The sequence below is a fragment of the Arvicanthis niloticus genome, chromosome 18, assembly GCF_011762505.2.
Source record: "Arvicanthis niloticus isolate mArvNil1 chromosome 18, mArvNil1.pat.X, whole genome shotgun sequence".
NCBI lineage: Eukaryota > Metazoa > Chordata > Mammalia > Rodentia > Muridae > Arvicanthis > Arvicanthis niloticus.
In genome coordinates, this window is record NC_047675.1 from 29,734,501 (window position 1) to 29,759,571 (window position 25,071).

General features: G+C 41.9%; 1 long non-coding RNA gene across 1 annotated transcript in view; it reads right to left on the reverse strand.

The window, feature by feature from the left end:
• Window positions 1-289: 289 nt before the first annotated feature.
• LOC143434893 (uncharacterized) overlaps window positions 290-25,071 on the reverse strand; it is a 63,287-nt gene continuing 38,505 nt past the window's right edge. The window contains exons 2-4 of the long non-coding RNA XR_013104747.1: window positions 16,934-16,977; window positions 14,442-14,637; window positions 290-1,259 (exon numbers count right to left, since the gene is read on the reverse strand). This is a non-coding gene — a long non-coding RNA (uncharacterized LOC143434893). The remainder of the gene's footprint in view (window positions 1,260-14,441; window positions 14,638-16,933; window positions 16,978-25,071) is intronic.

Genomic DNA, 25,071 nt, shown 5'->3' on the forward strand with positions numbered 1-25,071 from the left:
GGATACCATATGAAACACCATGGTGCTGCTTCCAAGGGTATGTAACTTCACCAAGGTGACTTGAGTCCACCTGCAGAAATAGAGACTGCTCTCACCCCATGGTAAAGAGTATCCCAGAGATAAGCTGGAAAAAAAAAATAAGGTACTGTGGTATCTACTGCTGCTCCCCTGCTCCCAAGCCCTGTGGCAGAGGCCACTTCAGGCTCTAACCCAGCTGAGCCTACACTATGTCCCCCCCCCCCCGCCCTCCCCCCCCACACCAACACCTGTACTTTATCCTTTTCGGAGGCAGAAAAGTCAATAAACTCATTTTCTCACAGAAAGACTCTGTCCTCTGCAAGGCCCTCGGGAATTTGGCAGCAAAGTTTAATTTTCTGTTGAAGGATCCTGAGTAGGCAAAGAATCTACGAGGAAAGGGAACATGAGGAAAAATTGAAGGCGCTGACATCTGTTTATGGAGAGTTTATGCCACACCAGGAATTTCACGGCTGTGATTCCAGCCAATGCTTGGAGCCTGTTCCCAAAGTAAGGGCATGTGTAAGAAGCAGAAGGGACCAGAGATGGCCATTCATCTCTCACACTTGATTCATTCAATAAATAATTATCAAGGAGTTGGAGAAATAGCTCAGTCAGTGAAGTCCTTGCCATTTCTAGAATAAGGACCTGAGTCTGATCCCCAGAACCCTTGTAAGAAAAAAAAAAAGCCAGGGTGGGGAGATACTGAAGGGGCTGCCCTCTCAGAGGTGAATGGAAGGAAGAGATGGGGGAAGAAACTCTATGATGAGGGGACCAGGAGGGTGGGGACAGCATTTGGAATATACATACATACATGCATACATACATACATAAAATCATTCTTTTTTTGAAAAAGCCAGACATAATCCTGTGCTTGGAGACAGAGTATGACTGTGAGCACTTGTAACTCCAGTATTAGGGGATCAAGAGCCAGACCAATTTGGGGAGCCAGCCAGGCTAGCCAAAATAGTGAGCTTTTGGTTCAGTTCAGTGACAAACACTGTGTCCAGGGAATAGAGCAAAAAGGGACAGAGAAAGAATGCATCATACATGAGAAGGAAGGACAGGGAACTGGAACAATGGTTCAGTGGCTAAGAATACTGGTTGCTCTTCCAAAAGTCATAGGTTGGATTTTCACAACCCACACGGCAGCTCCCAGCCTGGTCTCCAGTTCCAGGGGATCACATGCCCTCTTCTGGACTCTTCAGGTACCAGACACAGGCAACCACTTGGTGCAGACAGACCTGCAGTCAAAACACAAATACACATAAAATAGATAAAGATAGAAACTTCTTAAAAGAAAGAAGGTAGATAGTACTGAGGACCAACATCTAAGGTTGTCCTGTGGCATCCTGGTGACCACATTTGCATGCATACCCACACATATGTGCCCACAGGAACACACACCTGCATTTAGGCAAACATGCTATAATAATTATAATAGTTATTATCACCTAGTAATTATCATCAAGAAAGTCCAGGTGCTTGGCATGGAGGTAGGACTGGAGTCCCAATGCAAACACAGAACCATGCTTTTCTCTAGGATGTCTAGGTCTTGTATGTTAGAGTGGAAACACAAGTTAGCCCTAAAGCCACTTCCCAGAGCACTGACCTCCGTTATCAGCTCCACCTAATCACATCCAGGAACAAAGTGCTGGATTTTACCCCACCTAGGGCTTGCCAAGTATTTTTAACACAGAGCAAATGTTTTTTCCCATGTTCATAATGTGTTGAAAATCTGGGTGCATCTAACAATTGATGCAGAAACTTAATGTCACGTTTTGTTTGTTCTCTTTCTGTTTTTTGTTTGTTTCCTCTGAAAAACCAAATAGATAACAAAAGAATAAAATTTCTGGTATAAATTAATCAATTAGTGATGTAGATCCATACAGTCTTAAGTTTGAGTAAGTATGGAAATTGTTTATAATCAAGATATTAATTTCTCCCATTTGGGAGGCACTGCAGACTATTTGGGGGAGGATATTGAAGATAAAGCTTGAACCCCCTTTCTCACAGGATACATTACTGTTTGGCTGTTTTGTAACTCTGGCCTGTACCACAAGCTTACCATTCCAAGTGAGTTGATCAAAATCCCTATGAAAAACAAACAGAAAGAAAATCTCTGCTTCTTTTTATTTCATATAATATGATGTTAAATAATATAATATAAATGCAACAATCTTTTCATGACATCGAAGTTATGAAGCATGAGAATAAATCTCAGCTGGCGTCTATCCAATGGCTCCATTGGGGTAAGGACACATATGTATGTATGTGAGAGAAAGGAGCAGTTAGGATCATTGAAGACAGTGTGTCTTCTCCCGTGTTAAACCAAGACATGCCCCAAAACATTTCAACTGCTTGAACCCAAACTGTGCATATATGAATTCACCAAATTTCCTAGGGCCTGGGGATTGAAAACAACATGCAGGTTTTTAAATAGGGTGCCCAGTGCACTACAGCTATCCTTGAAAGTTTTTCCATGTGAAGCACACAGGAATTTTCCCTGATGGATCTAATGAGTGTCTCTAAAAGACCACATGAGTATATGGAGGAGATGAGGTCACCTCAGAAACACAGGGGTTCACCATAAAGTGGTGGCACCTGGGCTACTGAGAAGGTGGGCTCCAGGGCTGGCCTTCCTCTCTCCTCTTAAATGAAATAGGAGAGATTATTTTTTTTAATCACTCCATCTTCGAGGTTCTCTGGGGTATGTTTGTTTTGATGAGATTTCAGGCCTGATTTCCAAGAATAAGGAGGTGCCAACTGTTTGTAAAGCTTCTAAGCCAGCATGATCTCTTGCCCTGAGGAGATTTATCTTTTATTTATACAGAACATTTTTTAAAGCCTGTTACTGAGACAAAGAAGAGATGGAGTGATTTCACATAAAAGGCATCTCCATGTGTGGAGAGCCCGCACATAAAGGACAACTGTGCACGAAGTTACAGAACAGGGAATGGAGACATTGGTTTTAGTCAGTCACTTAAATGCAAACTAAGGTCAGCGCTGTTAGGATTCCTCCTCGGGTTAATCTGCACACAGACACAGTCCTCGGGGAACTCACAGAAAGAAGCTAACTTGCAGTGAACACAGACTTGAGTTTTGATTGGCAGGTGGTGCAGAAATGGAACCAGGGTGTCTGAGGAAGGACTGTGAACTTTCTGCTGCATGAGCACTTTCCAAAAGAGGTGGTCTGAGTTTTGATATATTAAAAGCATATCATCTCAGCCGGGCAGTGGTGGTGCACACCTTTAATCCCAGCACTTGGGAGGCAGAGGCAGGTCTACAGAGTGAGTTCCAGGACAGCCAGGGCTACACAGAGAAACCCTGTCTCAAAAAAACCTAAAAAAAAAAAAAAAAAATCTCGAATTGAAGTCTTGTATGCTACACTAAATGCTACACTATAAACAAGGAGATTTCGTGGCATGAAATAAAAATAGATACTTATTCTCTCATCTTGTTCTAACTCAGGAATTCTGCAGTTGAGTTCAAGAACAGGCCAGGCCAAGGCTGCCCCTCTCTAAGGATTGATTGGGCGGGGTTGTGGGGTTTGTTTTCAAAGCAGCTTCCTCATGTGGTCGGCAAGTTACTATGGCAAATTCAGTGAGGCCTGGATGCTTCACTCCGTAGAACTCTCCACAGAGGGCTGTTGAAAGCATGGCACCTGTCCTCCTCACAGAAAATGACCCAAAGCGGGTGGGGAATGCACTGTCTTTTGTGACTTAGCCTCTTCCACCATATCCTTGGTATCATCCTTCTAGAGTATGGCAGAAAGTTGCCTGACCAGAGGTAGGAGACAATGTCATTAGGAGCCATCTTGGATTCTGGCTACCACATAAGTCATAATGTAAATAGGACAAGAGAAAGTCCTATTTGTCCTTCTGTTGGGAGTTGGAGTGATGAGGCAGGTCTGTTCAGTGGTTAGTGACCATCACATTTGAGATTTTCTTAAGCTTTTTTTTTTTTTAAACCCTAGCTTCATCATTTACTAGATCTCTCACTTATCAGAGAAGTGAGTCATGTTATAATTTATAAATTCCACAATGGATGCAGGGATGGAAGCAGGACCACCTACATCCAGCTGTCCCCAATCACCTTCCCATAGACAAATATGTGAGAAAGTTAGAGCCATTATATTTGGGGATCTCCTTGTTAGAGGGCCCTCCCCTGTACCCTAATACATTAGTTGATGTAGAAAGGTAAGTCTCTAAGTCGAATTCTTCATATCTGTAGAGCTAGAAATAGCAACTTCAGAGAAGTCTAGGGCAGAATGAAATAATGCATGAAAATGTTTTTCCAGTGTCTGGCCTCAAGTTCACACACTTGTCATTGTCATCAGTGTCCTGCTTTGAATTTACAAGCAGTGTTGCCGCACTGGTTGAAATAGAAACAGTGAGTAGATTTGGCAAAGGGTGGGACCCATCCACCAATAGAGTCACTACGGGGAGAGATTTTAAACAACCTTTTTTGGAGAGCCATTTCATAGGAATCTTGAGGATTTTAATAAGTATATTAATGCTTTGCATAAATATTATATACTGGGCTGCTCTGGAGACCAGGATCTATCATGAACATCTTGGTCTTACTAGTTCTCAGTTTCCAATTTTGGAAAATAAAAGAGAAAAAGAAGGGAGAAAGAATGAAGAGAAAAATTAAAAGAAGGGGGGAAGAGAGGTGAAAGCAGGCAGGCCATCCAGTGTTTCTTGCTTCCCTAGGGCTGCACAAAACAACCACAGTAATCCTGCTGTTTATCCACATTGCATATTTTGTTCTGCATAACATTTTGCAGTGGAAGGTATTTTATTGCTTCAGACAAATTTGCAAACTCAGAGATGAACAAATGATCTACAAGTCACCGTCTGGCTCTATGAATCTTCCCTAACCCAGTTGCAGACACCCCATGCCCAGCAATAACTCCTGTTGCAGAGTCCCCTCACTCCTTATATTTTTAGGGGTCTGCGTTTTTCCCGTATGAATTAACAAAGACAGCTGGTACTTGACAGGAGTCAGAGAAGACTTCCTCAGCCCAGTGAGTCTTTGATTCTGTCTGGCCTTGTACACAGTGAAGGAAGCAGGCAGTGAAGCATCCTGCAGTTCACATGTGGCCAGCAATGGGCAAAGAATCCTCCTTCTGAATGCAATGAGAATGTTTGCTGAGAGGATCAAGATAAAGAAATGAGTTAGAACCTAAACTTCCATTGCTGTCCAATGCCTTGGCCCCAAGATGGCTGAAATAATTAAGACTACTGGTTTATTTTCTCCTCTCTTAAAATGACTGGTTGTTTTTTTTTTTGTTTTTTTTTTTTTTAATTTAATTTTCCTACTTAAGTTTTCCCAGCAAAGCCATCAAACTTTTCTTCAGAATTACCCACAGGATGAATTTCTCTGCATTAATGAGCAAAAATGAGCTGACAAGATGAGTCACATCCAAATGGAAAATAAATAAATAAATAAATAACTGCCCAATCACACCATAAGAATGCACTGGATGGATGGATGTCCCCAACACCATACTGTGCTGACCGAATACTTGGCTTCACTTATGTTGGTTACTTTTTCCTATATATGGCCTGCAGCAACTTTCAATTCCTCCTGAAAAACAGCTTTGGAAACCCAACTTCTGATGACATTTCTGACATTTCTGAGCCTCTGGATTGCCTCTCCTAAGGGACCTAGCTAAAGCATGGCCACCCAGGACAGAAATTGAACATAAAAGGATTCTCTGAAGGCATGGTGATAAAAAGGAAAAATAGAGTTGGCTGCTTATTTCGATTCAATGATAAACTCTGAGAACCTTAGGTACTCTTAGCTCAGCTTCTAATTTGTGTAGTCACAGACATCTGGCTCCCAGACCTGTTGGATGGATGGAAGGTCACACTGCATGTCACTATGTAGGACCCACCCCCAAGCCTGGGGAGAGCTGCTTCCTTGACACTGTTCATTTTTCACCATGTAAGGAAAGTTGTCTTTTAAAAACCATATGCCGTTTAGCATTTTCTACAAAAGAAAGGAAGGAAAGACAGAGGGAGGAAAGGAGAGAGAGAGAGACAGAGAGAGAGAGAGAGAGAGAGAGAGAGAGAGAGAGAGAGACAGAGAGACAGAGAGACAGACAGAGAGAGGGGGAGGGAAAGAGAGGAAAGTAAGAATGGGAGAGAGGGAGGAAGGGAGGGAGGGAGAGAAAGAAAAGAAGAAGGGAGAGAAGAAAGGAAGTAGGGAAGAAGGAAGGAGAGAGGGAGGGAAGGAGAGGAAGAAGGACAGAGAGAAAGAAAGAAAAAGAAAGAGAGAGAGAGAAAGGAAGAAAGAAAGAAAGAAAGAAAGAAAGAAAGAAAGAAAGAAAGGAAAGAAAGCAAGCCAGCCAAACCAGAGCTTAATTTTCTTCCTTTGCCTCTGCCCAGCTTCACTCCAGTTGGTTCTCATTTGTGGCAATGTGTACTTTGGAAGCAGAGCTCTCTGCCTTCCCGTTAACTCCCACCACCTGGGATATGTTATTTTGACGGGGGCAGGGATGCTGATGCTCCCACTCTGCACTGTAAAACAGACTGTAAAAGAGGTGATCTTTTTGGGGAGTGGGAGGGTCATCTTGCTTGAGCCCTTCCTGTCAGACTATGCTAAGGAGCCAAGGCCTTGGGTCCAGATTCACATACCCATCCAAGAATTGCAAACCCCAGACTCACTTGGGTGGGGTGATGGCTCTCTGAAGCTGTCTCCTCTGTTTGCATCACTTGAGGGGTGAGTCTAATCAAGATGGGCTGCGTGAGTTCAAAACAGCTGGAAAGCATTACAGGTCAAAAGTTGAAATCAAGTTAAGAACAATCGGAATGTGCAAGCCTGTTGTTTCTAATCTCTGCTTCTTCCTCTAATCTGTTCAGTGCTCTTCCTGGAATGGAATGTTTTGGCCAAGGCTGGTATTGTGGGCCAGTGAAAGTGTAGTCATGAAGCCAGTGTTGAAGAAGTCAACAGGAGGAAGTCAACAGTTTATATTTGCTAGGAAAACGAAGAAGAGGGCAGACTCCAGGTGAAACTAGAAAGAAGGAACATATAAGAGACTAAGAGACAGAGATGATAATGCCAGAGAGGTTACTGCAAACTGTTCAAAATCCTTCCTACCTACAACTGTGAGAAGCAGAACCAGAGACATCCATGTCCATCTCAAAATCACACCACATTGAATGGCTAAACTGCACGAGAGTTTAGCATAGGTAGGGGGCGCCATGACTTAGTACCAAGTGATGAAATTTTCCTTGTTTGTTGACCTTTGGCTGACAGAGCTTCTACTGCTCTTCCATCACTGGTCCACATCTCATCTTTACCATACCCTCTCGGTGCAGTCTCCTTTCACACTTCTGAGTCTAGGATCTTGCTGTCCTTGTGTTATTCTTCTTCTTTTTTTTTTTTTTAAACTTTTTAAATGGTTGTTTGTGCATTTCACATCATGTTCCCCAATCTCATTCATCTCCCCATCCCTTTGTACCCACTTTTGGTCCCCCACCAAATAAGACAGAAAGAAAAATCTCATCATGGAAGCTATAATGTGTCACAGTGTGTCCCACACTATACCCTTCTGTCCACACATCTTCATTTGCAAATCTTCATTGCAATAAGTCATTCTTCTATCTATTTTGAGGCCTCTAGCTTGTGCTACACTATCAATACTGGATCCTCATGGGGACTCCTCTTAGATACTCTACTAGTGTCCTGTGTCATAAAGATCTTGCAGCTTTGGATCTGCAGGACCAGCCCTTTCACCTACACCAGCAGATCATAGACAGGATAGATGTTGGGATGGGTCAACTCAAAGCCCTGGATCTGGGCCTGAGAGGTAGCTGGATTTGTTAGCCCACCAGCCCAGCTCTCCTGCACCGCCACCAAGGCAAGCTATCTAGAACTGCCCAGGCTAGCTCACCCAATGCCACAGCAGGCAAAGGGCAGGCTCAGCTTTCCTGCTCTCATGTCCTCAGGGCCAGCTCGTGTGTGCCATGTGAAGGAGGGCATCTCTCCCTCACCCATCCCACTCCATCCCATGACAGACCAGGGGCAAGGCCAGCTCTCCTGCACTCTTGCCCTCAGAGACTACTTTCCTGAACCCCACAGCCAGGATTAGCTCTACTGTGCTGCAGAGATGAGGGTGCAGGGCTTGTTCCCACTCTTCTGAGTGCTGCAACCCATGAGGAACAAGGCCAGCATCGACACTCTTATGACTTGGTGCCAGCTCATCTGCCTGGCACAGGCTAAACAAGGGTCATGGGAAGGAGGGCATCTCTCCCTCACCCAAGCTACCTCACTGGTAGATGGCAGACTAGGGGCAGGGCCATATCTTCTGGGCTCACACTCTCAGGCTAGCTCACTTCCTCCCCTGCCATTGGGGGCAGCTCTATACTAACCAGGCAAGTGTATAAGTGTCTTTTTTTAATACACACACACACACACACACACACACACACACACACGCTAAAGAGTCAACTGGTGGCTGGATGTGGAATGCCTGGTCATCAGAGAGATCAAATACATTTAAGAGTTGGGATCTGTTGGCCAATCTGCTATGAATTCATGGATTTGCTTGCCTGCCACCATCACAAAGCTTCAAAAACAACTTGGCTCTTAAACCACATTCCTATGTTCCCTGTTTGGAACATTTTGTTTTGGTATCTGTCTCTCCTGTATTACGCTTCTTAAAACCTCGACCAGAGCTTTTTTGCACGTTCAGGGATTGATTAACGGTAACACTGGCGGTAGGCAATGATTAAGAGACCTTTGCGGATTGTTGTGTCTATGTTCTAGACTGTATCCTGTCAATGAATCCTAGTTCCTCTTTCATGTGAGTGATGAGGAATAAGGAGTCTGAATATTGAAACTGCCCCACTCTCTGACCTTTGGATTCATTCATATACCCCATCAGCAGAGGGAAAATACCAGCTCAGGAAAAATTCTCTTGTCTCTGCTTATGTTAGGCCTATTATCCTCCACCCCCCCCCCCTTTCTCTCAGATCCTGTTCTCAGCCTCGCATGCCCACCCACAGTCACGCACACTCCCAAAAACTGACAGGAAGGAAATGGATGAATATTCCCACTGTGACTATTTCTGGGGAAGCAAGATCACTGGCGTATCTGCTTCCTCCTTGTGAATTGCTTTTATATTTTCCAGATCTTCTTTAGCAAATGCTTCATCCTCACAAAATGTAGCAAAAAAAAAAAAAAATAATAATAATAACGAGCAATACATGCGAGTGTGCAAACTTCTTCTATGCGTAAAGCTAACATATTATTTCCTTTGTCATTCTCGTTTGGCTGTACCTGAAGGTCTCTGGTGTTCTAAGTGAACCAACAATAGTGTTCATTCTGTATGTGTGAACAGACAGCCTCAGTTTATCTGCTGACCGTATCAGTAAAAATAGTTTTGAGATTCTACTTCTGCTTTTCTTTCACTTTATGTTCTACATCCTTCTTTCTCTCTTTGTTTAAAGATCTTTGTGCTGAATTTCCCTTTTCTTGAGTAAAGAAATTCTTTTCGGCGTGAATAACTGTCCTGTCGCTTATCTTTTCACAGTCCAAATGCCAGCGTTTTAAAAAGGAGTTTCTCCTTCTGCATCTATGCTTATAAACTAATGGCAGCCTCCTAAACATTCATTTAGCACCTGGAAATTTCCAAGGCAGTGTGTTACATTCTGGTTAGAATCCAGTTTAAGGGAGTGCGCATGAATTGTTCATACACAAGGGAGATGAAAGTCTCCAGGAACATGAATTATCAAGTGCAGATTTGTAACCACAAACATTTCTTCTGTGAGGGGCAGCGAGGGAGTGTGTGGGTGTCACGGCCCCTTGCTGCGCTGCAGGGCACAGTGAGCAAGCACCCGTTTTCTCAGAAGTCCCTCTGCCTCTGTCTTCCTTTCTCTGGCTGGCTAAGGGCCTGACGACTCAGATGCTTTCACAACTTTTCTAAATAGGTTACTAGTTCATGAGCCTGATTTTTTTTTTCCCTGCACTCTTGTCGATTTGCCAGCTCACTGTAACCCAAATCAGTCCAGCTTGTGTGAGATGAATTCAATGAGCGTGGAAAAGGCCTCTAAGTCCCCCATGGCTCCCCTGCAGTATACAGCCCCACCCCCACCCCCACAGCTCCTGTTTTTGGATTCCTTCTGCATTTGCAGTTTGAAGTGAGTCTCTCTAACAGGCCAGAGCCCCCTATCTCTGGAGATTTTTCAGCCCCCTAAACCATCCCAATAGGCTTCTTGGTCATTTCTCATTGCTTAGATCTATAAATATTAATTGCAAGCCTCATATTTTAAAACCCCTTTGAGCATATTAAGTATTTAGCCACATAAATCAATCCTAAACTAATCTTAGTGGTTTAGTCAGAGTTTCACAAGTTCGCAAACTTTCCATTTTAAACCACCACTGCTCATGGGGTTTGCTGGGGTGGGGTTGGGGGTATTTACTGGCTTTTCAATCAGCTGATTCTTCCTTGATGAAGAAGCAGGATGAGAAAGGGGCAGAAAAGAGAAGGAAGGGGAAAGAGGCAGTGACTTGAGAAAAGGAAAGGCTGGGGGAAGGAGGTGGATCAAGGGAAGAAGGATGAACTCTACAGGGACTGAGAACTACATTGATTCTCTAGCTCTCCCCAGGGGTTCTGAGCAAGCCACTTAACCTCCCTGGGGCTGGCCTAGTTGAGGGACTTTCCCCAGCATCTTCCTTATGAGCTCTTTCTTCTTTAGTGCTTCTTTACTGGGACATGCTTGGAAAGGCATCGCCAGGTAGCATAGGAAGCTTTGACCTCTGGTCTAAGAGAGTCGTTAAAGCGGATGGAGGGACCCCAGGATTAATAGCCAAGGAGGGGGCACCAATTCTGGATTCAAGATTAACTGGAGAAGCCTGTCCGGACAGCAGTGGGTTCTAACTCCCCACAGGGGAGGCATATCAGATAACTTGTGTATCAGATATTCACATTACAATTCTCTCAACAGTAGCAAAATTAGAGTTAGAGCATAGCAACAAAATAATTTTATGGTTGGGGTGTCACCGCAATGTGAGGAGCTGTATTAGAGGGTCCCAGCATTAGAAAGTTTGAGAAGCACTGTTCTACAGCTATTGCTGTGTGTCCCTCTTGAGCAACACTAGAAGTTGGATTAAACCTCCTGGGTATAATCCAAAGTAAAATCCGAGGATTATATACACCTCCTTTGTATCATCCATGGGCCTTGTCGATGAAAGCTTGACATCATTGGATGTTTTGTTCCAAACTACTTTACAGGGCACCAAGGCATGGAGGACTAGGTAACAGAGTGGCCCAAAGAGGAGAGTCATTCAGACCAGGGTAGAAATATTGACTTTTCCAATTTCGCAACAATAAACCAGGCACCTCTCCTCAAATCTCCCTCAGATATAAAGGAATGATGCTTCTATATGTTTCTTGGGTTTGTTATTCAGAATAAAAGAGATCGTGCTGTAACACCGATAGCTCAGGGCCTGACTCATAGTTAGTGTTCAATAAATGTGAGCTTTTATTATTTCCATATTTCCTGCATCCAGAGACACCATCGATCGGAAGTCAAAGCGTCAATTTAATAACTTCTCTGGGGGAAAAACAATATATTAAACACACATTCCCATCTTAACACATCACAATTTCAACAATATTAAAAGGCAAAAAGAAATGTGTCTTGAAAAATCAATGATATATGGTCTTATTGTCACATTCTGGAAGCTTTTAAGTCATTTGCTGGTTACCCTGCCTTCCCCTGCTTATCCTGGCACCCTCAGGAGACATACATGTACCTGGAAAATAAAGAAATCAGCATTGATTCACCAATGCACCCTGGGTGACTAGCCCAAATGCCAAGTGAGTTAGCAGATACAATGTTTGGATGCCCTATTAATGCAAGGGGCTGTTTACAAAATCACCATCAGTTCATATGGCACTTCCTCTTATGTCTTTATAAATTCCCATGACTTAGTATCATGCTTGCCTTGGCTGGAGGGTTTGCTTACATATTCGAGTACCTATGCGCTAAGGATTGGAATTTTCCTTGATCCATGCACATGAGATATGGGGATTAATTGGAAAGGACATGTAGAGCACATACCATATTGTTTGACAATGAAATCTTAACAAATTACACTTAAAACTGAATAAAAACAAGGGTAGTACGTTGAACATGACCAGCTTAAAAAGCATTGTTAGTTTTAACACCCTTTACCACTACAGATATACATTAGACAGCCATAAATACCTGCTTATAAAATCAACTTCAATTCCTCCTTTCTGTTTGTATACCAAAAAAACCATCAACACGGAAGTCATCTCCAAGTTCAAAATAATTTTAGGCGTCTATTCAGCAACAAAAACAGTTGTTCAAGCACTCAGTTGGCATTTGTTATGCTCCACTTCATGGTAGGTATATGCAGATGCAGCACGTGAGAAGCCATGTGGATTAGCCTGCAGGATAGGACTTGCACATGAAAGAAAAGTTCCTTATAAATAGAGTCCCATGTCAGTTAGTAAGCAACATTGATTCGGGAAAGAGAGAGCATCAATCCTGTTGCTGCTAGACCTGTTGGCTGTCTAGATTGACAGGGAGGGAGATTCTCTGGCTTTATACTGCTCAACCATTATAGAAAATGAATCAAACCCTAGGCCAGGGGACCTGGCAGAAGCCAAATGATGTTTCAGAGACGTGTTAAACAATTAGAGGGCTTCTTGTGGTAAGAAAAGTAAAATTTTACACATTCAACTGTCTGGAGGACAAGTATAATTACATGAATAAAAGTTGTTTTTCAATTTTAACTTATTACCGGGCTTCACTTTTCAAATAACTAGCACAAATAATAAATGAAGTCCATTTGCTCTAATTGGGGAAAGTGTTCTTGACAAGAGACACTTCTGATGTGTGCTCTTTGTTGATGAGGATGGAGACAGTTTACCAGAGAGCCATAGAGGCAGCTTATTATCAGAACCAAAGAAAGACACGCAGAGCAATGTAGAAAGTGCTGATTCCCATTCTCAGACCTAGACTGGGGGACAAATGAGATAGAAAACATGAGTCTGGAACTATTGGACTGGACTGCAGTGACCAGGCTGGGATTCAACCATAAGAAGACTTTCACTGATGGCCATGCCAGGCTGGGAAAGCACTGAAGCTGAAACAGGACTTTCAGTGGGGCACAAACAGGTAAAAAAAAGGTCAATGACAAATCATGGTCAATTATCAGGAACTTGTTCAGTGATGCTGACTGTAAGAGGAACTCAGAGCTGTGCTGTTTGGATTGTTCTAGACTTTAGATCTTGAGTGTACTTGATGAGCTCGGTTGATAAGGGTTTCAATCTCTGCTACACTGGAAAATGGTGGGACTTATCAGTGACTGGGCTTGAAGGAAAGAAGTCAGAGCATTGGATATTAGAACAGGGACATTAGAACCTCATCCCATCTTCTCGCTTGCTTTCACTTATAGCTAAAAAGTGATTGCTCGACCACAGGCTTCTGTCATGATGTTATGGTTTACTACAAGTCCACAAGCAATGGAGCCAACAGAACATGGGTAAAATACCCAACACGGTGAGCCAAAGCAAACTTTTCCTCTTTTTTACTTATTCACTTCAAATACTTGTTACAGATGACGATTGCCTCAAGAACTTACTACAATACTGGAAAAGTGATACACTGTTTGTCAGCACTATAGACCAGGAAGCTTTGGGCAGGGAAGTGCTACAAAGTAACACATGTTTGAGTTCCAGTAGTACCGAGATTTATCTGCAATATTGAGAAACTTGGGGAAAATTCTTGCAATTGTTCAACCAATGACGGAAAAGGTCAAAGGTCAGGTGAGCAGCTGGAAGGACCTTGGAGATCAATTAGATGAGAAGAGAGGTTAGGGGAAACATCCTGTATTTCTACATTGTGAGAAATAAGGTTGTTAGGTTGTACTACAGAATGTTCTGGAACACTTACAGCAATAGTCTTCATATTGGTCCTCAACAAATTACATAATGACTATGAAACAAAAGAATACCACTTGTCTTGTGAGGAAGTGTATCCTAGGCATAAGGCATTGGCAGAAGTGAATTTTCAAACACAACCCAGAACAAGAAACAAAACAAAAGCAAAACAAACAAACAAACAAGAACTCTATATTCACCTGTAATAAAAGTATTTCACATTATATCAGTCCATTATATTAAGCTATATAAGAAACCCAGGGCACTTCCAGGATGTATTCTAATATGCTGATTACCAATTTTTGCCATCCTGGGTGAATGTCCACTTCATAAAAGTTATATATGTGTGTGAAAAGTTGTATACAAATGTATTCAAATTTTAACTATAGAAACATACTCTTATCTGTAGAGGGAATAGCTTGCTCTGCCTAATGCGGGCAGGCCTTATCCAATTAATTCAAGACTGAGTGGAACAAAAGGGCTGAGTAAGAGGTAGCACCTGCCTGGCTCCAGGGGCTGCACCATCAGTCCTCTCTCTCCTCTGACAGGAAATTGCTTCATCATGCATCCAGTTCTCTGGCATTCTAACTCAGATCAGAACCACACAATCAGCACTCTTGGGACTCCAACTTGCCAGTTGTAGATCTTAGGACTTCTTGCTTCTGTAATCAGTTTGCTCTCTGTATCTCCAGGCTCTGCGTGTCAGGATGCAGTCAATGGCAAACAGAAGACAAAAGGTGTTAGTGTTGAACTGATGCAGACTTTCCCTCTTGTCATTATTCTCTGCATAGCATGATTATTTATGTAGTGTTTACATTTTCGCTTTAGATATTACCAGTAATTTGAGTTGATTTAAAATATATGGGAGGATTTGTGTAAGTTGAATGTAAATACTGGGTTATGTAATGAAATTGAGCATCCACAAATTTTGTTATATATGGATGATCCTGGAACCAATTTTCCACGTATACTTAGGAAGGACTACAGATTCAATTGTACAACATTGTAAGAATTTTAATAAAAGTAACAACAATAATGCTTCCCATTTTGGAATGCTAATGCCATATGCTTCGTAGAAGCTGGTAGGTTCTGACAACAATCTTGTGAAGTAGAATATAAAGCCTATTTAACAAATAAGGAAGTAAAAAGAAAATATCATGTTTGTCCCAAATAGAATAGGGCCAGAAGCTAGGAATCTCTCTATTCTAGACACCACTGTCACCATGGCAGAGCCCAGAGTAATGTAAAAGAGTCTCAAATGGGGGATTGCCTATGCCAGATTGACAAGTAGGAATGTCTGTGGGACGTTGCTAGTTGACATAGGAGGGTTCCACTGTGGGAGGTACCATCCCTAGGCAAGGGGATCCTGAACTGTGTAAACAAGCTAGCTAACCAAGCCACTAAACAATGCTCCTCTGTGGTCTCTGCTACAGTTCTAAGCTGCTGCTATGTCTTTTCTCAATGATGGGTTATCATATGGAAGGGTAGGCCAAATAAACCCTTCCTCTTAAAGTCTCATTGGCCATAGTGGGGCAGAACTGAGAAAGGTAGGAAGCCATATTTCTCCATGATTTCAGCTTCAAGCTCCTGCCTTGAGTTTCTCCCACAGTTCCTTAATAATAGGCTCTAACCTGGAAGAGAACATAAAGCCTTTTCTCGCCATCTTGCTTTTAATCATGCTGTGCCCCAGAGCAACAAGAGAAAACCAGGCCATGTTGCACTAGATGGTCTTCTAATTTCACAGGGCTGTTTCGAGGAATATGGGCATGATTTTTCTGCTTTAGGCATTAATCTGAGAGATCTTTATGACCTCACTTTTCAGGAACAGGCCAACTGTATACCCTTGCTTCCGAACATTTGGGTTATTGACAGGCTCAGAACTTTTGCTTGTTTTCACAATCCCAGCCCTCTAGAATACATACCTTCCTTATGAAATTTTCAACCAAACAAATGAATTCAAGCCAGAAAAGCAAACACATTTTGGATAGAATAGTCATCCTTTTCAATCAGTTTCTGTGTTTCCTGTATAAACCAGAAGCCCAGAGGTACTATTTCTGAGAACATTTTGTAATGGAAAATTTTACCTGAGTGCTATTTAGTGTGATCATTATTATCTTCGTTATTAATAATAACAATTTATAGAGTGGTTGCAACAGACTCTGTCATTCACCGACTAAAAGCACAAGCCTGCTTCCATATTTAAGTCAGCAAACAGAGTGAGAAGAGGAAACTCCAGCGGAAGAAATTAAAATAGATGGTTTTATCTTGGACAGACATCTACCTTCGGGGGCCAAGAAGCAGGTAATAAGAGAAAAAGATTCCAACAAAATGTAAGCCAAGGACAAACATTTCCTCCACTCTGTCACAGCAAGTGACTTGGTCTGTTGAAGGTCACTGAGCCTTGCCAGAGTCTGCAGCAGCTTGACGGATTAACTTCTTCCAATAGGTGGATGTCCCAAGCCAGTTCTTACAAATAAGATTGCTCATGACAATAAGAATACCAGAATCTCAGTAGGAGTGGCTTTGCTTTACACCCTATGCCATTCTTCTACTGAAGGGATTGAAACCTAGGTGAGCATAGGTCCATGTGACAGTTTTACTAATGGGCACACTGCACCACATTGAGACTGCCTAAATAAAAAGTACCCAGGTCCTTGCTTTAGCTAGCAGCTCAGAGACAGTTTCAACTAACAAACAGTATACTCAGAGATGATAGAAAATATCCAGATTCTGCCCTAGATGAGGATGGGACTTGGGGATTTATATTTTAGAAATAAAACTCCGGTGGTTGCAGAATGACAGATTCACTCCAAGTGTCACTGAGGATGAACAACTCTCAATGACATCTGGCAAGAGTCCAAAATAGCACAGACTATGAGGAAATCCTCAAAGCTTAGGGAGACGGAAAGTGTTATCTTCAATGGGCCAGTAATCAGATTCACATCAGTTTCTACCTTTTGATGAAAAGCATATTTCAATTATACACCTTACCTGCATACATATAAGCACATCAATGTTTCAGCAGAGAGTGCTTTCTGCAAAACAATAATAAAATGGAAAATATACTTGAGCCAAATGAAAAAGAAATCCAAGGAAAATAGAAAAGAAGTCCAGGAAAGTCAAGGGGAAATGGAAGGTAAACCCTGAAGGGCAATCAAGTAAGATCTCAGGGTGACAAGCGTGTGGCAGGGAAGCAATCAGTCCAAATGGGGACAGGAAGTTGAGAGGTGCCAGAAATAACCTCTTTCAGAGGAGAACAGCTTCTGTCATCGGATTTGTGTGAAGAAGGCACTGGAACTTCTTAATAGGAAGACTGTGACATGGCTTTGTTTTTTTGTTTTTGTTTTTGTTTTCTATCAATAAGAAATAATAAAGGGATGCCTGGTAAAACACAATGCCTGGAAAGCCCTAAGCTGGATACAGACTCAAGAAAGCAGTATTCATTGGATATAAACAAAGGAAGCATTTCTTTTATGTTAATGATTTTGTTGTTGTTGTTGTTATTGTCCTTTTGGTTGGCATGAGTTCAGAGACATCGAGTCTGTGACTCAGTAGGTACACAGAGTCTATAAGTCCTTCAGTCTGAGTCCAGCGAGGCAACAAGATTCAGTGTAGGCAGCAAGAACAGTCTTGAGTGAATATATGTCACTGACATGGGCAGAGCCATGATATCAAGACCCCCCAATGACTCACCAGTATAGGAGTGGCAAAGCCTTCTCTGGGTGAGGCTCAGAGAGATAACAATGCTTCCTCTGGGCCAAGTGCGAAAGCTGATAATCTGGGCAGAAAATGTCTACCAGTTTTCTCTCCCCTCTGCCCCTGCCCAGATATTTCTGCCCAAGACTGCTCCCTACAGAGACCTCTTCTACTGAGACTAGCTAAATCGTCTTCCTCTATGTGCTGTACACCATAAATCCTGCCTCCTTGTTCAGCTGTGTGTAATAACTCCAATTCTTTGTCCCAGGGTATATAATAAACACACAGAACTTTGGAGGTGCTGTTGTGATGGGGAAATCCACCAGAGAATACCACACAGTTTCCAACCAATCGAAAGTCTATTCTAGCAGCTCTCAGGTATTCTGGACTCAAGGATAGTACTGGGTGTTTAGGGTAAAGGGTTTTTAAAGGCAAAAAGCGCATCTAGATATCTCACTCTGCAACTTCAGGGGAAGGCTTTGCTCAAGCAAGCAGTTTAACAGACATTAAGATAAGCAGTTAGCTAGAGGGGGAGGTTTTCATAAGCAGGCAGTTTGACAGAAGCTAAGTTAGCAGGGCATCTTGACCTTGGATTCCTAGAATAGCATTGAGTAATTTTCCTTGGGGGCTTCCCATCAAGGAGATCAAATTGTAGTTAAACCTAAGATAGCCTCAGCAAGAATAAAAAACAAAACAAAAAAAAAAAATCTCTGCACTGTCTTGCCCTGTCATACTGTGGCTTCTTTGTTACAGAGAGCCCAGCCCCCAATCCTAGTTATTCTGTGTCTGTACCTATGTGACTGTCCTTCCTTGATTCCCTCCTTGTCCAGCTATGTCAATCACTGGATCCATATAGAGCATGGCAATCTGCCTTGAGTTTATGGACACTAAGAAGCCACAAAATAAACTGGCTCTGACAAGAATTCTGAAGCTAGGGACTTCTCAAACACCACGTGTGCCATGCAGAAGCTCTGTGGCCTTGCACAAATTACTTTAGCTCTCTGTACCTCCTGTTATCTCATCAGTGAAATGTCACCCCTGTCACAGAGATTAAATGAGTTGATGCATATCAGATGTCAATAATAGAATCCTGCTGAGGATAAGAACCCAAATATAAAGTGGTATCATGAGTGTTATGATAATAAAGTGTACAAATAATGAGTGATTTCCCATGCAATTACTGCTCTTAAAGTTAGTCGCTCAACAAACTGTAGATGAGCAAATAAGAACACAGTCACATAAAGTAAATACAGAAACCAAGGTGGAAAAAAGAAATAACATAGCTGCAAAGATAGAGGTAAATAACCAAAAGTATATGATGTTATTCATTTATTCACAGAAAGTAGAAATAGCCAAACACTATATAAATATATTAAAAACTTTTCACATATCTATATGCTCTAAATCATTTCATACATAATTGCAATCAATTTTAATTTGTTATTTAATTATCATAAACTATAAATATATGAATGCACCTATAGTAGATATTTGTTTCTGTTTCATCTTCATAATTGATTGTGACAATAGTCAAAATTATTAATCAATGACTTTAAATATAATTTGAAAAACAAGCACTAAACACAACATTTACTAATAACTAATAAGCAGGTGGGGGAGAATAAAAGAAGAGCTGAATTATGACTTATGCAGCTTTGGGGTGTATGCTATGGGCCAGAAACTGCTCTCATAATTCTGCACACTATATGAGTCACTGAGTCCTCTAACAATACCAAATGTTAGGTAGCTTCATCATTATTAGCATTTTACAGATAAGGAACTTGCAGCAAAAGACACCAGATATCAGCCCTGGTCCTCTGACCTAGTGAAGGTGTTGATTCTGGACCACTTCCCCGGCTGCCTTTTAAGAAGCTTTGTCTTTCACAGTGGGAAGTAGAAAATGGTGGTTTGCATATTTCATTTAGAGTAAGGTGGCAAAGGTCAAAGGAAAAAGACACAGCAATAGTGGAATGAACAATGGCCACGCCTATCCCGAAATCTCTACGTGGAAACGCTCTTTGCAGATGTAGCCATTTTAAATGAGACCATATGGGATTAGGTGGATCCCAAACCTGATAATTTGTGTCTATCTAAGAAGAAGAGGAGACACAAACACAAGCAAGGGAAATTCCACTTGGCGTTTGCAGCAGAGACTGGAGTAACAGCTTCAAGGTAAGGGTCAAAATAGTCAGGAAAACCAGGAAGAGGCAAAGAAGAGCCCTTCTCTCCAGCCCCAGAGAAGATGTGGCCCTGAAGGCTCCTTGATTCAGAGTTCTTAGGCTCAGGAACTAGGAAGGAAAAAAAAAAAAAAAAAAAAAAAAAAAAAAAAAAAAAAAAACCATGCGTCTTGCTACCTGCTTATGGCAGGCAATGTTTCACACCTATGAAATAAACCAACTAAGATTTCAAAAGAAACTGAACGTGAATTGAAGGGAGAGTTTCACTGCAGTTGATGGCTTGCACTACTTTTGGCTGAAACAAACAAAATAAAACAAAGCAGTGTGTTACCCTCTCAACATCGTCTCTCTTTCTTTTACCTGCCTTAACAAAGACATTGTTCAAGGCAAGGAGGCCCACATCCCACAGAACTGAAGCAGTCTCTACCCAGTAAATGTATAGGAACTGACAACGCCTTCCACTCAGCCAGCAAGAATATGAAACCCTCAGACAAGCAAACTACAAGGAACAGAATTCTGCCAGTTACCACAGAAGCTTGGAAGCTTGCATGTATATCCTTCCCTAGTCCCACCTAGTTTTCCACTGAATACCTTGATTTATCCCTCTGTGTCCCTGAGAGGATTCAGTTACTGTGTTTTCACAGATGCCGCTATCACAAAGGCAAGTTGTTCGAAGCCACCACAATTGTCATTTTATTATTCATCAATCGCTAGCTAATATTCTCCCGCAAGTAAATGTAACCAAGACAGGCAAGCAAAAGAAACAGTTTAACAAACTGGGACTCTACTTGCCTTGAGCGTTTCACACCCTCCCCTCTGAACGTCACACCTAACAAGTGCTTGCCAGTCTAAGACTCCCGTCTGCACCAAGCTGCACAATGAGATATGTCTCTTCTCCCCTTGAGAACTAGCAAACTTAGAATCTGCCCAATCATTCCCTGCTTGTACCTTGTAGGGAAGATAGGAAGCCAATCCATTCTGAGTTGATGTGGGGAGCATAATCAATTAGGTAACTATGTCTTCAAGTGAACTTTGAAGGAGGCTTTCCTACTTACCACCTAACGCTTACACAGAATTGGGAATAATATGAAATAATATGCACCATAGAAAGGAATATACAAAGTATAAAAATGATCATGTGACCCAAAATAAATTCCCTTGGTAACCAATCCCTTTCTTTTTTAGACATTATAGAAAGAAGCCAGAGGCAAAGCCTGAGAGCCCTTGAATATCTTCACTCTGGTGGCCCACTGCTCCCTGGCAGTGTCTTCTGATCTTTTCTATTGCTTTACTTTAAATAAAATTTCCTCAGACTGCGTTGCAATCTGTATGCGTTTCTGTTTCATTCTTGAACAAGAGGTCAAGAACCTGGTAACTCCGGGTTCAGCCACCTAACCCAGTATCATAATGATGAATGTAATAAGACGATGGCAAGTAGTCAGTTGGAGGGGAGACAGACTGGGAAATCAAGGCATGGGTGATTATAGTAGCATGAGCAGTTTTGTGGAGATGATTAATAGCGTAGCTCAGTGATAACCCATGGATCCCCAGTGGCCCTGCATGTTCTGACTTTCCTCTGCCTGCATAACGACATCTGGAATTTATTTTAAAGCAAGATAATTACTCAAATCAAGGGCAAAAATTCACAGTGTTGTCTCAGATTATATTCATAGTAATCACTGCATCCAACACCCCCAACTCTGTTCCTAGAAGGGGCTGAGTGTTAAACATCAACTTAGTAGGCAACTTTTTTTTTTTTAACTATTGCTGAATTTGCCATTATTATAGCATTTTGATTTTGCTTAATTGCTCCAGTTTTGTTTTGCTTTTTGTTTTGTTTTGTGGTCTGATCTCAGGTGGAAAAGTGAGAAATAGCAGATTCAGCAATAATCAATAATTGATTTTATGAGGAATACAGATGTATTGCACACTCTGATTATTAAAAACACATTGCCTTGCATACCATACACTTCAGTTATGGTTCCCTAGTCCTCAGTGCTCCCCCTGCTTAATCGTTCCCATAAGCTGTATATTCTTCATTCCCTGTCAGGCAGAGGAAATAAATAGTTAAAAACCTAAGTGCTCATCAGACACGAGGCAGAGTTCATAAATGAAAGTGGGCAGCCTGGGGTAATTTAAGATATTGCTGTGAGCTGGTGTTGCCAAAATGATGTACTTATTGAACCATAAACAAAAGCAATTAAGATGAGATGTTGATTACTGTGAAGAAACGCTCCTTGGTAGTATAGTGATTCAGAATCACAGGGGAGTCTCATTTGCATAAGCATCCAGAATCCTAGGATGTCCAGGAAGGTTTACAGGTATTCTTTGCAAAAGGATTCTTAGGAATCCTGGGGGGAAATCTTGAGAAGCCCCAAAGATGACCTTCTTTTGCACAAGGCATCACAAAGTAAGTCGCAGGGCTGACTAGTTAGTTCTTTGTCTGCCACCAAGACAGGGAAACCCTTTGAGATAGATGGACACATGGCTAAAATCATAATCAGAAAGCAGTCCTGGCTAAAAAGAAAAATCACAGCCTCAGTCTACTTTTGAAGGACTCAGTGCAGAGGATGTGAAGGAGACATCCTGAGAGTGACCTTAAATGTCAGTTCCCTTCCTCCAGGCTTGGCCAAAAAGTAGCTGTGATTTTAAGGGCCAGGCAACAGAAGCATGGATCACCATCTGGCCTGATGCAGGCATGCCATGCATCACCGAAACATGCCTGTGCTGGAGTTTCTGCAAGAGAAAAGGGGTGCTCTGCTTATTATAAACCTGGAAACAAAACTAGAGTGACTGGTGTAAGCAAAGAAACAAAACTGTCGTACAACAATCTCCCAGTTGACCCAGCCGGGACCCCTTTCCAACAACTAATGACTCCTGTGGAAAGCTCTAGGCAATGCTTTAAACAGCTTCTGGATAAAAGAAGCAACCCTGATTGTTGAGAATTGTGCCCAGAAATATCTAAGAATGAGGCACACAGTGGGCCCTAGACAACTGTTTACAGGGAGGAGAGGAGAGAGTCGAAAGAAATGGTACCAGATGGTAGGATGGAGAACATGCACCGCTGTGACTGAAGTTAAGGTCAGGACTGACATTTATAAGTGCCTTGAGGAGGCTGAGAGAGTTGAAAGATCACGCTGGGGCGACGTGCCCCAAGACACATCTGAAGCAATGGGCAGGAACAAGAAAGTCAGGAGAAGAAAAATGAGCATCCAGCTAGACAGATGATGTTGGGTCAACTCAATCTTTCCTCGTCTGTCTAGAGAGATGGCAGGCACATGTCACAGCATGCCGATCAGCCCCAGGAAGCAGTGATTGGCATCTGCAAGCCTAGTATCTGGGAGTAGATAGACAGGGAGACAGGTCCAAATGTCACCAGCCGAAGGCCAGAGCACATCTCAGCCTGACTAGGGCCACTCAGACAGGTGAGTGACCGCCGGACCAATGCAATCACCCTGAGAAGTGCTTTGAATTTCATTTCAAGTGGCCAAGTCATATAACTGGGAGCTATGTCCCTGCTAGTACAGATGTGGATTAAACAGGTAGAACCTGTAGAAAGAAAGTTGCTTGTTAAGAGTAGATATTTTATCCTAGACTCCACTAAGAGTGTAACATCATTATGTTGAATAGTTAGAAAATTATTAAGTGGGGTTCAATTTAACGGATAAAGAAATGGATTCAGATAAATTAGACTTTAACTTTTTACATATGGGCTGAGACGATAGTTTATATTGGACTTGCCATGATGCTGAGTCCAATCCATAAAATTCATGTTAAAAAAAAAAACAGATGATATGGCACATCATTATTATCCTAAGACTAGAAGAAAGTGGCCAGGGAGAGGCAAGTAGATTCCTGCCCAGTACTTGCTAGATAGTGACTGTAGTGGAATTGGTGAGCCCAGGCCAATGAGATAGCTTGTCTCAAAAGACAAAAAATGTAGAGGGTTCCTGAGGAATGATAGGAAATTTTATCCTTTGTTGTTTTCCACATACACATGTACACACATGCATATCAGCACTCACAGACACACACACACACACAAGACTAGAAATAAAAACAGGATCAACTCTTGATTTAGTTAGCTATGGAAATCTTGGTGTTTCTACTATTTTTCACTTTAGATATTGACATCTAGATATTACAAGGTATTCAAAGTGAAATACTCCCCCTCCTCCAAAGAGACAAATGAATGTAAATGAGTTTCAATGTATGTTGGACTACTGTTATCACTCTTCTACTGATGAAAGAGAAATAATTTATGGGGTATACAGAAAATCTGATGATATAAAGGGATAGCAAGAAGAAAAGATGTCTTCACTCTAGTGCTGTGTTGGTCTGCTCCATGGTCCAGCATTTCATAATAGCAGATTGAGTTGTAAATCACAAGGAGGAAGGTCTGAAGGTTGAATCATTGTTTCTCCATAGCCCAGAATTCACTCAACAAACATCATCAAATGTCTATCACTCAATACTCTGGCTCCCATGAATACACATATATAGAGAGGATGTCCTGACAATACAATCAGGTTCAATGGTATACAAAAAGGTGTTGACAAGGTCTTGGAATGATCAAGTTTATAGGATTATATTACTTAATTCACTTATTGACTAACATCGGTCAAATGACAGCACCAGGATGGACTACTACAGGTTCTAGGGATGATTCGGTGAACAAGAGGGTCTTAAGATCTCTGGTCTCTTTAGGCTTATGTGAAAGTATCACATATCCTCTCAAGAGCATCTATCATGTTTCTTCTTTACATGTCTGAAAAAAAGCACTCTGGTCATGAGAACTAAGGGTATAATTCTTAGACATATGAAACTGCAGGTTAAAGTCTGGGATTTCTCACATCCTCGGAGATCACCAAATAAACTATTGCATTGGAAAAATGTGTCTCCAATTCTAACATTTAAGAAAATGATATTTTCACTGTAAGACATTAGAAGAACTAATCAGAGAAAGCTAAGCTATGCAACCTAACGCCCAAATACTGGAAGCAGGAAAACACAAGTTTGCCTTCATTAAATCTGACTGTCTTAGCCAATCTTTTGTTGCTATCACAGAATACCTGAGACTGAAAACTTATGAAGAAAACCTATGGCTGGGACTGGAGGGATGAGAGTGCTCACTGAACAAGCATGAGGGCCTGAGTTTGAATCCTCCTCACTTCCACAAAAGGCTAGGTATAGAGACTCAGGGACCTTTAAGCCCAGCACTGTGGGATGTTGAGGCAGGAGGATTACCAGGCTTTT